Source organism: Rutidosis leptorrhynchoides, chromosome 7, assembly GCF_046630445.1.
Source record: "Rutidosis leptorrhynchoides isolate AG116_Rl617_1_P2 chromosome 7, CSIRO_AGI_Rlap_v1, whole genome shotgun sequence".
NCBI classification, from domain to species: domain Eukaryota; kingdom Viridiplantae; phylum Streptophyta; class Magnoliopsida; order Asterales; family Asteraceae; genus Rutidosis; species Rutidosis leptorrhynchoides.
Genome location: NC_092339.1, coordinates 126,162,707 through 126,179,772, shown reverse-complemented (window position 1 = coordinate 126,179,772; position 17,066 = coordinate 126,162,707).

Below are 17,066 nucleotides of genomic sequence, written 5' to 3'. Positions count from 1 at the left end.
AGGTTCTGCGTTAACATGGTGGAATACCTATCTAGAGCAAGTCGGACAAGATGATGCTTACGCACTACCGTGGTCAGCATTCAAGCACTTGATGAACGAGAAGTACCGTCCCAGAACCGAGGTCAATAAGCTCAAGACAGAACTTTGAGGGTTACGAACCCAAGGATTTGATATTACCACGTACGAAAGACGATTCACAGAATTATGCCTATTGTGTCCAGGAGCGTTCGAAGATGAGGAAGAGAAGATCGACGCGTTTGTGAAAGGATTACCGGAAAGAATCCAAGAAGATATAAGTTCACACGAGCCCACCTCCATACAACAGGCATGTAGAATGGCTCACAAACTAGTGAACCAGATTGAAGAAAGAATTAAAGAACAGACTGCTGAAAAGGCCAATGTGAAGCAAGTCAAAAGAAAGTGGGAGGAAAACGGTGATAAGAATCACCAATACAACAACAACAGCAATTACAACAATAATCGCAACAACTATCCTAACAATCGCAACATCAATCGCAACTACAACAAACGGCCCAACAACAACAACAACAACAACAACAACAACAACAACAACAACAACAACAACAACAACAACAACAATAACAACAACAACAACAGCAACTACAACAATCATCTTAACAACAATAATAACAGCAACAACAACAACAACAATCAGAAGCAGCTATGCCAAAGGTGTGAAAAGTATCACTCGGGGTTCTGCACCAAATTTTGCAACAAGTGTAAAAGAAATGGTCATAGCGCGGCGAAGTGTGAGGTTTACGGACCAGGGGTTAACAGAACGAAAGGAACAAATGGTGTTGGAACGAGTAATGGCGGAGCAAGTAGTGTCGGAGCAAGTTATGCCAATGTAGTTTGAATGGACAAGGCCGCGGAAGAGTTTTCAATATTAATGCGGCAGAGGCACAGGAAGACCCGTAGCTTATTACGGGTACGTTTCTTATTGACAATAAATCTGCTTACGTTTTATTTGATTCGGGTGCGGATAGAAGCTATATGAGTAGAGATTTTTGTGCTAAATTAAGTTATCCATTGACGCCTTTGGATAGTAAATTTTTACTCGAATTAACAAATGGTAAATTAATTTCAGCAGATAATATATGTCGGAATCGAGAAATTAAACTGGTTAGCAAAACATTTAAGATTGACTTGATACCAGTAGAGTTAGGGAGTTTTGATGTGATAATCGGTATGGACTGGTTGAAAGAAGTGAAAGCAGAGATCGTTTGTTACAAAAATGCAATTCGCATTATACGAGAAAAAGGAAAACCCTTGATGGTGTACGGAGAAAAGGGCAACACGAAGCTACATCTTATTAGTAATTTGAAGGCACAAAAACTATAAGAAAAGGTTGCTATGCTATTGTAGCACACGTCGAGAAAGTACAAACTGAAGAAAAGAGCATCAATGATGTTCCCGTCGCAAAAGAATTTCCCGATGTATTTCCGAAAGAATTACCGGGATTACCCCCACATCGATCCGTTGAATTTCAAATAGATCTTGTACCAGGAGCTGCACCAATAGCTCGTACTCCTTACAGACTCGCACCCAGCGAGATGAAAGAACTGCAAAGCCAATTACAAGAACTTTTAGAGCGTGATTTCATTCGACCAAGCACATCACCGTGGGGAGCTCCTGTTTTATTTGTCAAGAAGAAAGATGGTACATTCAGGTTGTGTATCGACTATCGAGAGTTGAACAAACTTACCATCAAGAACCGCTACCCACTACCGAGAATCGACGACTTATTTGATCAACTACAAGGATCGTCTGTTTATTCAAAGATTGACTTACGTTCCGGGTATCATCAAATGCGGGTGAAAGAAGATGATATTCCAAAGACTGCTTTCAGAACACGTTACGGTCATTACGAGTTTATGGTCATGCCGTTTGGTTTAACTAATGCACCAGCTGTGTTCATGGACCTTATAAACCGAGTGTGTGGACCATACCTTGACAAGTTTGTCATTGTTTTTATTGATGACATACTTATTTACTCAAAGAATGACCAAGAACACGGTGAACATTTGAGAAAGGTGTTAGAAGTATTGAGGAAGGAATAATTGTACGCTAAGTTTTCAAAGTGTGCATTTTGGTTGGAAGAAGTTCAATTCCTCGGTCACATAGTGAACAAAGAAGGTATTAAGGTGGATCCGACAAAGATAGAAACTGTTGAAAAGTGGGAAACCCCGAAAACTCTGAAACATATGCGCCAGTTTTTAGGAGTAGCTGGTTACTACAGAAGGTTCATCCAAGACTTTTCCAGAATAGCAAAACCCTTGACTGCATTAACGCATAAAGGGAAGAAATTTGAATGGAAGGATGAACAAGAGAAAGCGTTCCAGTTATTGAAGAAAAAGCTAACTACGGCACCTATATTGTCATTGCCTGAAGGGAATGATGATTTTGTGATTTATTGTGACGCATCAAAGCAAGGTCTTGGTTGTGTATTAATGCAATGAACGAAGGTGATTGCTTATGCGTCTAGACAATTGAAGATTCATGAACAAAATTATACGACGCATGATTTGGAATTAGGCGCGGTTGTTTTTGCATTAAAGACTTGGAGGCACTACTTATATGGGGTCAAAAGTATTATATATACCGACCACAAAAGTCTTCAACACATATTTAATCAGAAACAACTGAATATGAGGCAGCGTAGGTGGATTGAATTGTTGAATGATTACGACTTTGAGATTCGTTACCACCCGGGGAAGGCAAATGTGGTAGCCGACGCCTTGAGTAGAAAGGACAGAGAACCCATTCGAGTAAAATCTATGAATATAATGATTCACAATAACCTTACTACTCAAATAAAGGAGGCGCAACAAGGAGTTTTAAAAGAGGGAAATTTAAAGAATGAAATACCCAAAGGATCGGAGAAGCATCTTAATATTCGGGAAGATGGAACCCGGTATAGGGCTGAAAGGATTTGGGTACCAAAATTTGGAGATATGAGAGAAATGGTACTTGGAGAAGCTCATAAAACCAGATACTCAATACATCCTGGAACGAGGAAGATGTACAAGGATCTCAAGAAACATTTTTGGTGGCCAGGTATGAAAGCCGATGTTGCTAAATACGTAGGGGAATGTTTGACGTGTTCTAAGGTCAAAGCGGAGCATCAGAAACCATCAGGTCTACTTCAACAACCCGAAATCCCGGAATGGAAATGGGAAAACATTACCATGGATTTCATCACTAAATTGCCAAGGACTGCAAGTGGTTTTGATACTATTTGGGTAATAGTTGATCGTCTCACCAAATCAGCACACTTCCTGCCAATAAGAGAAGATGACAAGATGGAGAAGTTAGCACGATTGTATTTGAAGGAAGTCATCTCCAGACATGGAATACCAATCTCTATTATCTCTGATAGGGATGGCAGATTTATTTCAAGATTCTGGCAGACATTACAGCAAGCATTAGGAACTCATCTAGACATGAGTATTGCCTATCATCCACAAACTGATGGGCAGAGCAAAAGGACGATACAAACGCTTGAAGACATGCTACGAGCATGTGTTATTGATTTCGGAAATAGTTGGGATCGACACCTACCATTAGCAGAATTTTCCTATAACAACAGTTATCATTCAAGCATTGAGATGGCGCCGTTTGAAGCACTTTATGGTAGAAAGTGCAGGTCTCCGATTTGTTGGAGTGAAGTGGGGGATAGACAGATTACGGGTCCTGAGATAATACAAGAAACTACCGAGAAGATCATCCAAATTCAACAACGGTTGAAAACCGCCCAAAGTCGACAAAAGAGCTACGCCGACATTAAAAGAAAAGATATAGAATTTGAAATTGGAGAGATGATCATGCTTAAGGTTGCACCTTGGAAAGGCGTTGTTCGATTTGGTAAACGAGGTAAATTAAATCCAAGGTATATTGGACCATTCAAGATTATTGATCGTGTCGGACCAGTAGCTTACCGACTTGAGTTACCTCAACAACTCGCAGCTGTACATAACACTTTCCACGTCTCGAATTTGAAGAAATGTTTTGCTAAAGAAGATCTCACTATTCCGTTAGACGAAATCCAAATCAACGAAAAACTTCAATTCATCGAAGAACCCGTCGAAATAATAGATCGTGAGGTTAAAAGACTTAAACAAAACAAGATACCAATTGTTAAGGTTCGATGGAATGCTCGTAGAGGACCTGAGTTCACCTGGGAATGAGAAGATCAGATAAAGAAGAAATACCCGCACTTATTTCCAGAAGATACGTCAACACCTCCAACTGCTTAAAATTTCGGGACGAAATTTATTTAACGGGTAGGTACTTTAGTGACCCGAACTTTTCCATGTTTATATATATTAAATGAAATTGTTATTTACATGATTAAGTGTTTCCAACATGTTAAGCAATCAAACTTGTTAAGACTTGATTAATTGAAATAGGTTTCATATAGACAATTGACCACCCAAGTTGACCGGTGATTCACGAACGTTAAAATTTGTAAAAACTATATGATGACATATATATGGATATACATATAGTTAACATGATATTATGATAAGTAAACATATCATTAAGTATATTAACAATGAACTACATATGTAAAAGCAAGACTACTAACTTAATGATTTTGAAACGAGACATATATGTAACGATTATCGTTGTAACGACATTTAATGTATATATATCATATTAAGAGATATTCACACATCATATTATTATGATAATATAATAATTTAAAATCTCATTTGATATTATAAACATTGGGTTAACAACATTTAACAAGATCGTTAACCTAAAGGTTCCAAAACAACAATTACATGTAACGACTAACGATGACTTAACGACTCAGTTAAAATGTATATACATGTAGTGTTTTAATATGTATTCATACACTTTTGAAAGACTTCAAGACACTTATCAAAATACTTCTACTTAACAAAAATGCTTACAATTACATCCTCGTTCAGTTTCATCAACAATTCTACTCGTATGCACCCGTATTCGTACTCGTACAATACACAGCTTTTAGATGTATGTACTATTGGTATATACACTCCAATGATCAGCTCTTAGCAGCCCATGTGAGTCACCTAACACATGTGGGAACCATCATTTGGCAACTAGCATGAAATATCTCATAAAATTACAAAAATATGAGTAATCATTCATGACTTATTTACATGAAAACAAAATTACATATCCTTTATATCTAATCCATACACCAACGACCAAAAACACCTACAAACACTTTCATTCTTCAATTTTCTTCATCTAATTGATCTCTCTCAAGTTCTATCTTCAAGTTCTAAGTGTTCTTCATAAATTCTACAAGTTCTAGTTACATAAAATCAAGAATACTTTCAAGTTTGCTAGCTCACTTCCAATCTTGTAAGGTGATCATCCAACCTCAAGAAATCTTTGTTTCTTACAGTAGGTTATCATTCTAATACAAGGTAATAATCATATTCAAACTTTGGTTCAATTTCTATAACTATAACGATCTTATTTCAAGTGATGATCTTACTTGAACTTGTTTTCGTGTCATGATTCTGCTTCAAGAACTTCGAGCCATCCAAGGATCCGTTGAAGCTAGATCCATTTTTCTCTTTTCCAGTAGGTTTATCCAAGGAACTTAAGGTAGTAATGAGGTTCATAACATGTGACGATCACTCCAAATCCATATGGACGGACACGTCATTCATCGATTTCATTGCGAGGTATTTGACCTCTATATGATACGTTTTGTAAATATTGCATTCTTTTGAAAAGGCACACCATAAATGAATATTTAAATCAAAGGTTTTCAACATATGATGATTTCTACATATAGACAATCACCTAAAATAATGGTTTACAATAGTACTTCCGTTGACAATGCAGTCAAAATAAGATACATGGTGATGATTTGGTGAATGCAACGTTTCCTTGAAAAATATGCCATGTAAGACTTCATGCACATAGCTTGTCTAACATATAAGCAAACAGCGGAAGACTTCTAGGAAACCTGAGAATAAACATGCTAACAAGTGTCAACACAAAGGTTGGTGAGTTCATAGTTTTAATGTTGCGCATAATATGTATATAAAGGTGGATCACAAGATTTCAGCTGTTTCATCCGAAACGTTTATCAAATTATTCTACGAAATTGAGCACCCTGGTAACTAAACTTAACATATATATAATTGGTACCCTTTGTATAATCATCTTAATAATACACGCAAACCAACGTGTACGCTTCTCAAATAGCATACGTCCGTTAAAAGGCTAGTGCTCTAGCTCGGACGGGGATATCAAGCCCTATGGATCCATATATAACTACTCGCGCCCACCAGTTCTTATAACCGGCAGTTACTAGTTACCAAAGCTAAGGGATTTTCGGTTCAAACTCGGTGTAGAATTTAGTATGTACTTGTATCCATTGCGTTTAAAATAAAGTGCATGTATTCTCAGCCCAAAAATGTATATTGCAAAATCAATTAAAAAGGGAGCAAATGAAACTCACCTTAGCAGCACATAAAGTTGTTCATCGTAATGTGACCGAAACTCGGATTACCAAATAATCGTAGATCTCAACCTAGAGAACATATGTTGGTCAATAAATGTCTATCAAGCTAGGTCAGGTCATAGTGTATCACAATCCTAATGCTCAAGATCGACATACAATAGTTATCCACAGTCATTTCAAAAAGTCAATTTTGACAGTTGCTTAACAAAACGAGACGTGCCTTATATAAGGATTCATTTACTCGGTTGGTAATATATAAAAGTTCACTTTATCAGTCTCGTAAACAAGTTGTTTAAATCTTAATTGCAGATTCAAAAGCAATTTCAATTAACGTCAATCATAATTCAGTTGATCATATCTTTTAATCCGTTCATCGAAACTATTCGATATCTAAATGAAAAGTTATTGATTTTTCGCCAGCTTTTCAAAAACATGTATATCATATACCTTTTACCAGTAATATATGTATTTAATTAGTGATTCATTATAAACTGTTTAACGATGAAATTTAGCATACAAGCATATATGAATATATATACTCGAGCACTAGACATGGATACATAATTAATATATAAAAGATAAGATATGAGTGCTTACATATCAGTATTGAGATTCAATATTGTAGGAAAGTACGTAGACGTAACGGAGATGATAAACACTATGTTTGATTCACAAATATACCCTCGAACATTACCCATAACCTCCTTGGCAATAACCCATAATTTCCTTAGCTCTATCCCGCTTGAAAACCATTTTGAAAGTGACACGCTCATAACCTCGTCGTAGTATTTTATGTATAATACTAATTAATAATATTAATAATAATAAGATTAATAATAATATTATATTAATCTTAATAATAATAATAATAATAATAATAATAATAATAATAATAATAATAATAATAATAATAATAATAATAATAATAAATAAAATAAATACGGAGTAATATATGATTTAGAGAAAGAGTGTGAAAACTGAGCAATTTATAGAACCTTTTCTGAAAAAGTACCCCATGCGATCGCATGAGATTTGTGCTTCAAGGCCATGCGATCGCATGGCACCCTGGGACAGCTCACAAATTTTTAACTTCTTGTTTGTCGACATAATTATATATTATATATATTATATTTAATTTATATAATTAATTATATATTATATTAAATTCACATGCATAGTTGACTTGTAATTTTTGTTCTGATAAGTCTTGCGTCATCACTCGACTTATATCCCGGTTCCGATTTTTCAAATGTCCTTTCGTACGCTGAGAAAACTTGCATTTTACGTTTCGTGTCACGTACCTTTGTCAAAATATAGCCTTAAATTATCCCTAAACTATACCACTCAAAGTATATCTTAAACTTTCGAGTGTTTTGGTCATTTACTTCTATAAATCATTGTCTCGCTATTTGTTGATATATATATAATAACAAATCATTTTATGACCAAGTTAATATATATTTTCAACATTCATAAACATGTTTTAAATATACGTCGCAAGTTATTCATACAATTAATATTCCAACTTATCATATATATTCAAATAAATATTTAAACTAATAAGTTTAATGTACGGTATTAAACAATTAATACATTGTTATGTTTTCAAGTTATAGTATATATATATGTATCTATATACATATAATTGTTCGTGAATCGTCGAGAACAACCGAAAGGTATTTGAATAGTTCAAAAATTTTGAGATTCAGTTTTACAGACTTTGCTAATCGTGTCGGAAATGTTAATCATACAAAGATTAAGTTTAAATTTGGTCATAAATTTCCGGGTCATCACAGTACCTACCCGTTAAAGAAATTTCGTCCCGAAATTTGAGTGAGGTCGTCATGACTAACAATAAAAATGTTTTCATGCCGTATATGTGTTGATAAATAGAGTTTTATCACCGTTAAATAATATGGATAAAACAATCCGATTTTTCGAAGCGTATGAGAGAAGTTATCGAAAAAAAGTGAAATGAAGAATAGAGATTCGTCTTAACTCTTGACGTATTAACGATTGATTTCCGTAATTTAAGGAATAGAAAATCTTCATAATCTAAATAAGATTTGATTCTTCGGAATTTAAGGAAATTAAGATTTCTTTTGATTAAATGCGTAATTTGCCTCGATTGCTATGTTTGATATTTCGCTATAAATTGACCTCTTCTGTTTCATTATTTTCATCACTCTTACATCTTCTTCCTCATTTCCTATTTTTAAAAGATTGTAAAAATGCTTCATCTAGTTCTGATTCTTGATATACTCCTAACTTTCATATCTGTCATTCTTCTTTTTCATCTACCACCGGAGGAAGTTATTTTCTTCTACCATTACCTTGGGGTTATAGTGTTTTTTATTCTCCCGTGTCTTTATATTACTATACGCATTGATATACACGGTTTGTAATTTCTGGGTGGTTGTTGGGTTTTATATCTTTCCTTATATTTCGATGTCTCTGCTTCTGTCTTTCCATAATCATTGACATCCACAGTTAATACTCTCTCCAATTTATTGTGATTTATACTCCCATTGATATTTTGAAGCTTCATGCTTTTGTTTTATCTTCCCGACTTTAAATCAAGCGAATAATGGTCCAGAATTCGTAGGTATGAATTTCGGAATGAACATAATTAATGTTCTAAAAAAAGAAACGGTAATAGCACAATCTGACTTGTCAAATTACTAGAATACCTCAAAAAAGACCGAATCATTAAGAAAATATTTTCTTGATAGTTTAGAGGTTAAATAGAATGAAAGAGTTATGTAACATGGTTTATAATGAGGGTATGATCTGTGAACCTTTATCACGTTCCATTAGAAACTCAGCATGACTTACTGTAATATAATCACGTTGATCAAATGTCATTATATTATACTAACTCATGCTTCAGTTCCCAACACCGCTTCAAAAATATTCATATTTTAAACTCGAAGGTTTCAGAATTTAGAAACTAAAATAGTTTCTTTTATGATGTTACACAGATATTGCAAGGAGAAAATTGATTTTCGATAAGAATGATTATGGAATTATCTCCAGAAATATGGAGGATATTTATAATGAAAGATACGATGATATCTTAGAATTTCTAATATCAGAGGATGATGAAGAATATTGTCTGCAAGGGTTTAGATTCGGAAGCAAGGTATTCGTTAATGGCTTCAGCAGATACTGAATAATTTGGATTCTTTGAAGGCAGGTTTAGTCTTTGTGATTTATCCACAGCCTCCTTCATACTTTGCTCAATCCGTTTTCCAGTTCCAAACCTTCTCTTTTTCTAAGCTTTGCCAACACACTATTCTTTATCATCAAACTTTTGGCTGTTAAGGTCGTTTACAGTTTTTGCTGCTTCATCAGCATTCAAAGTTATCATAACCGAATCGTTGATTATCAATCCGAGGTGTTTTCAAAAGTTTGAAGGGTTTGCATGAAGATTGTAATTGTCAAGATACATATGATGTTCTAGAATTTTGAACGATACAAAAAAAAAATTTCTTTTTTCCTGGGTTTATGAATAGAAGTGATGTTCTAGCACAGTTTTGAAGTCAAAGTATAGCATTTGAAAGATGTAAGAATCTAAGAGTGATGTTTTCTGTTAAATCTTGGCTTGGATTCTGATTTTTCAAAATCAGAATATGTAATTGAATTTGTATGGAAACGATTGTATATCGCTGTGAGCATAGTTAATAATTTTTGAATCAAAGTTGAAGAATGTACAGTATAACATATTAATTGTGAACTTATATATTTCCCGAGTATTACCTACCCGTTAAAGATTTCACAATTAATACTTTGTACAAAAGATTTTTTTTTTTACCGTCTTTATGAAAATATATGTATGTATATTTTCTTCAGATGTAATACAGATTTGATGAGTTAATATCATATTAAGCTCATTTGATTTTTGAATTGAATGAATAATCTCTAAAACATTAAGGATTACATAATCTTCGCGGAGTATTTCACTAATGAAATCAATACTTCATTATTTATTCTTATTCATCGGTGAAGGATGTTGATGCTCGTGGAATTCTTATGAACTTCATAAGATATAAATGATGTTTTCTAGAAAGTTTCGAGTACATCGAAGATAAAAGTGTAAAATCAAACATGTAATTGATTAATACACTAAGTTCATTATGAAATGGAATTCATTGAGTTGAAACAGATATTTGTAGTTAACGATGGTTAAGTTGTTAACGAAGGATGTACATCATAGCATATTAGTAATATGAATTAACTGAGTAGTATCTACCCCTTAAAATTCACACGTAATAGCTTAGTACGAAAAGATTCATGATAGTTTTAAAATTTATATATATAAGATATACATATAAATTCTTTAGATGAATTGAGTTATTACTTCATAACTCATTGATACAATATACTCGTTGTTGACTTGTAATGATGTCCACGGTGCTTTCTTGAACTGACGGAGCTTGTGATGTTAGAGGTGCTGCTGATTCTGACGATGTTGACAGCACTGACTGTGCTGGTGAGGCTAAGGGTACTGTTGATGATGTTGGTAAAACAAGTCTAACTTGTATATTACACTATTCGGATAAGGGTTTCTACTCTATCTGATTTAGGGTTAAGGCTAGAATAGATAATCTCTAAACTTTAGAAATTACATAATCACCGTAGAATGTTTCTCCGATGAAGTTATGAATCCATACTTCATCGTTTGTCGTTGCTGGTACTTCTTGGTACCTATGGTGCGTATGATGTTGATATTCGAGGTACAAATTATGATGTTGAGGCGTGTGATGCGGATGTGGTTGTTGGTGGTGGTAATGATCCTGTTGGTATGGATGATAGTGGTACCGGTTATGCTGCGGGTGCTGCTGCTGGTGTTTGTAACCCTTGCACCATATTCTCCAAAGTCACTACCTGAGCACGAAGCTCGTTGACTTCTTCTATTATACCGGGATGATTGGTGGTTCGGACGATCGGATAAATAAGATTTATAATATGGGATAGTATATAATCATGATGAGATACTCTGGAAATGAGAGAGAAAATAGTATTACGAATAGGTTCGCCGGTAAGTGCTTCAGGTTCTTCGCCAAGAGGTGAATGTGGTGGATGGAAGGAATCACCTTCTTCTTGTCTCCAATGATTAAGTAGGCTACGAACCCATCCCCAATTCATCCAGAATAGGTGATGGCTGATTGGTTAATCCATTCCGGTTATACTTTCTTCAGAGTTCAGGTGAATATCCATATCGGAATAGCTGTCGGAATTTAAGGAATTTGAACTAGATATGGGATCCATCTTGTATAATTAGAGAGATGATTTTTGATATGAAATAGGTTATAGAATTTGATTGGTACTCTTCAATACATAATTTACATATGTATATATAATACCAAAATCCCGTAAATTACGGAGAAATTTTCGAAAGATGGCAGTCAAAGTTTACTGTAATAGATATGTCAAGATATGAATTTTGTCTATACACTATCTATACAATCAATGCAATAAGATGCGTTTAGACTTAAGATGAAAGACAGGTAATTTCTGACAAGAAATGATAAGCAAAACTTTTGACATGCAGAAACAGTCGAAGTCCAGACTTACTAATGCATCCTAACAATTATCAGTTAGACACACTTATGCAAGACCTGGTTCACTAGGACCAACGCTCTGATACCAACTGTGACGATCACTCCAAATCCATATGGACGGACACGTCATTCATCGATTTCATTGCGAGGTATTTGACCTCTATATGATACGTTTTGTAAATATTGCATTCTTTTGAAAAGGCACACCATAAATGAATATTTAAATCAAAGGTTTTCAACATATGATGATTTCTACATATAGACAATCACCTAAAATAATGGTTTACAATAGTACTTCCGTTGACAATGCAGTAAAAATAAGATACATGGTGATGATTTGGTGAATGCAACGTTTCCTTGAAAAATATGCCATGTAAGACTTCATGCACATAGCTTGTCTAACATATAAGCAAACAGCGGAAGACTTCTAGGAAACCTGAGAATAAACATGCTAACAAGTGTCAACACAAAGGTTGGTGAGTTCATAGTTTTAATGTTGCGCATAATATGTATATAAAGGTGGATCACAAGATTTCAGCTGTTTCATCCGAAACGTTTATCAAATTATTCTACGAAATTGAGCACCCTGGTAACTAAACTTAACGTATATATAATTTATACCCTTTGTATAATCATCTTAATAATACACGCAAACCAACGTGTACGCTTCTCAAATAGCATACGTCCGTTAAAAGGCTAGTGCTCTAGCTCGGACGGGGATATCAAGCCCTATGGATCCATATATAACTACTCGCGCCCACCAGTTCTTATAACCGGCAGTTACTAGTTACCAAAGCTAAGGGATTTTCGGTTCAAACTCGGTGTAGAATTTAGTATGTACTTGTATCCATTGCGTTTAAAATAAAGTGCATGTATTCTCAGCCCAAAAATGTATATTGCAAAATCAATTAAAAAGGGAGCAAATGAAACTCACCTTAGCAGCACATAAAGTTGTTCATCGTAATGTGACCGAAACTCGGATTACCAAATAATCGTAGATCTCAACCTAGAGAACATATGTTGGTCAATAAATGTCTATCAAGCTAGGTCAGGTCATAGTGTATCACAATCCTAATGCTCAAGATCGACATACAATAGTTATCCACAGTCATTTCAAAAAGTCAATTTTGACAGTTGCTTAACAAAACGAGACGTGCCTTATATAAGGATTCATTTACTCGGTTGGTAATATATAAAAGTTCACTTTATCAGTCTCGTAAACAAGTTGTTTAAATCTTAATTGCAGATTCAAAAGCAATTTCAATTAACGTCAATCATAATTCAGTTGATCATATCTTTTAATCCGTTCATCGAAACTATTCGATATCTAAATGAAAAGTTATTGATTTTTCGCCAGCTTTTCAAAAACATGTATATCATATACCTTTTACCAGTAATATATGTATTTAATTAGTGATTCATTATAAACTGTTTAACGATGAAATTTAGCATACAAGCATATATGAATATATATACTCGAGCACTAGACATGGATACATAATTAATATATAAAAGATAAGATATGAGTGCTTACATATCAGTATTGAGATTCAATATTGTAGGAAAGTACGTAGACGTAACGGAGATGATAAACACTATGTTTGATTCACAAATATACCCTCGAACATTACCCATAACCTCCTTGGCAATAACCCATAATTTCCTTAGCTCTATCCCGCTTGAAAACCATTTTGAAAGTGACACGCTCATAACCTCGTCGTAGTATTTTATGTATAATACTAATTAATAATATTAATAATAATAAGATTAATAATAATATTATATTAATCTTAATAATAATAATAATAATAATAATAATAATAATAATAATAATAATAATAAATAAAATAAATACGGAGTAATATATGATTTAGAGAAAGAGTGTGAAAACTGAGCAATTTATAGAACCTTTTCTGAAAAAGTACCCCATACGATCGCATGAGATTTGTGCTTCAAAGCCATGCGATCGCATGGCACCCTGGGACAGCTCACAAATTTTTAACTTCTTGTTTGTCGACATAATTATATATTATATATATTATATTTAATTTATATAATTAATTATATATTATATTAAATTCACATGCATAGTTGACTTGTAATTTTTGTTCTGATAAGTCTTGCGTCATCACTCGACTTATATCCCGGTTCCGATTTTTCAAATGTCCTTTCGTACGCTGAGAAAACTTGCATTTTACGTTTCGTGTCACGTACCTTTGTCAAAATATAGCCTTAAATTATCCCTAAACTATACCACTCAAAGTATATTTTAAACTTTCGAGTGTTTTGGTCATTTACTTCTATAAATCATTGTCTCGCTATTTGTTGATATATATATAATAACAAATCATTTTATGACCAAGTTAATATATATTTTCAACATTCATAAACATGTTTTAAATATACGTCGCAAGTTATTCATACAATTAATATTCCAACTTATCATATATATTCAAATAAATATTTAAACTAATAAGTTTAATGTACGGTATTAAACAATTAATACATTGTTATGTTTTCAAGTTATAGTATATATATATATGTATCTATATACATATAATTGTTCGTGAATCGTCGAGAACAACCGAAAGGTATTTGAATAGTTCAAAAATTTTGAGATTCAGTTTTACAGACTTTGCTAATCGTGTCGGAAATGTTAATCATACAAAGATTAAGTTTAAATTTGGTCATAAATTTCCGGGTCATCACATAACATCATTCGATTCATACATAAAAAGCTATCATATTCGAAGTGGTAAACTAGTAATCACTAGAACATAGTTTAGTTAATTCTAAACTTGTTCGCAAATAAAGTTAATCCTTCTAACTACACTTTTAAAATCAACTATACACATGATCTATATCTATATGATATACTAACTTAATGATTTAAAACCCGGAAACACGATAAACACCATAAAACCGGATTTACGCCGTCGTAGTTACAACCGGGGGCTGTTTTGGTTTGGATAATTAAAAACTATGAAAAACTTTGATTTAAAAGCTATACTTCTGGGAAAATGATTTTTCTTATGAACATGAAACCATATCCAAAAATCATGGTTAAACTCAAAGTGAAAGTATGTTTTTCAAAACAGTCATCAAGATGTCGTTCTTTCGACGGAAATGACTACCTCTTTCAAAAATGACTTGTAACTTGTATTTCTGACTATAAACCTATACCTTTTCTGTTTAGTTTCATAAATTCAAGTTCAATACGAAACCGTGGCCGCTTAAATCACTCAAAACGGATTAGAAACGAAGAAATGGCGAGCAAAACAAAATTGGTAAAAACTACTTATTTTAGCTACGTGAAAATTGGTAACAAATCTATTCCAACCATAACTTAATCAACTTGTATTGTATATTATGTAATCTTGAGATACCATAGACACGTATACAATGTTTCGACCTATCATGTCAACACATCTATATATATTTCGGAACAACCATAGACACTCTATATGTGAATGTTGGGGTTAGCTATACAGGGTTGAGGTTGATTCCAAAATATATATAGTTTGAGTTGTGATCAATACTGAGATATGTATACACTGGGTCGTGGATTGATTCAAGATAATATATATCGAATTATTTCTGTACATCTAACTGTGGACAACTAGTTGTAGGTTACTAACGAGGACAGCTGACTTAATGAACTTAAAACATCAAAATGTATTAAAAGTGTTGTAAATATATTTTGAACATACTTTGATATATATGTACATATTTGTTATAGGTTCGTGAATCGACCAGTGGCCAAGTCTTACTTCCCGACGAAGTAAAAATCTGTGAAAGTGTGTTATAGTCCCACTTTTAAAATCTAATATTTTTGGGATGAGAATACATGCAGGTTTTATAAATGATTTACAAAATAGACACAAGTACGTGAAACTACATTCTATGGTTGAATTATCGAAATCGAATATGCCCCTTTTTATTAAGTCTGGTAATCTAAGAATTAGGGAACAGACACCCTAATTGACGCGAATCCTAAAGATAGATCTATTGGGCCTAACAAACCCCATCCAAAGTACCGGATGATTTAGTACTTCGAAATTTATATCATATCCGAAGGGTATCCCGGAATGATGGGGATATTCTTATATATGCATCTTGTTAATGTCGGTTACCAGGTGTTCACCATATGAATGATTTTTATCTCTATGTATGGGATGTGTATTGAAATATGAAATCTTGTGGTCTATTGTTACGATTTGATAAATATAGGTTAAACCTATAACTCACCAACATTTTTGTTGACGTTTAAAGCATGTTTATTCTCAGGTGAATACTAAGAGCTTCCGCTGTTGCATACTAAAATAAGGACAAGATTTGGAGTCCATGTTTGTATGATATTGTGTAAAAACTGCATTCAAGAAACTGATTTCGATGTAACATATTTGTATTGTAAACCATTATGTAATGGTCGTGTGTAAACAGGATATTTTAGATTATCAGTATTTGATAATCTACGTAAAGCTTTTTAAACCTTTATTTATGAAATAAAGGTTATGGTTTGTTTTAAAATGAATGCAGTCTTTGAAAAACGTCTCATATAGAGGTCAAAACCTCGCAACGAAATCAATTAATATGGAACGTTTTTAATCAATAAGAACGGGACATTTCATATTGTCTTTGCTTTTGACAAATTTCGTTCATATCTTGTTCTAGCTAAAACGGTGGTCTATACCGACCATTCTGCTCTTAGATACTTATTTTCGAAACAAGATGCCTAACCAAGATTAATCCGTTGGATCTTACTCTTACAAGAGTTCGATATTGAAATCCGAGATAAAAGAGGAGCAGAAAATCTCGCCGCTTATCATCTTTCTCGTTTTGAAAATCCTGATTTAGAAGTTCTAAATGAATCGGCCATACAAGACAACTTTCCTGATGAATATCTATTGAAGATAGATTATAATGAAATACCATGGTTTGCAGACTATGCAAACTACTTAGTATGTGGATTCCTTGAAAAATGATTGTCGTACCAAAAACGAAAG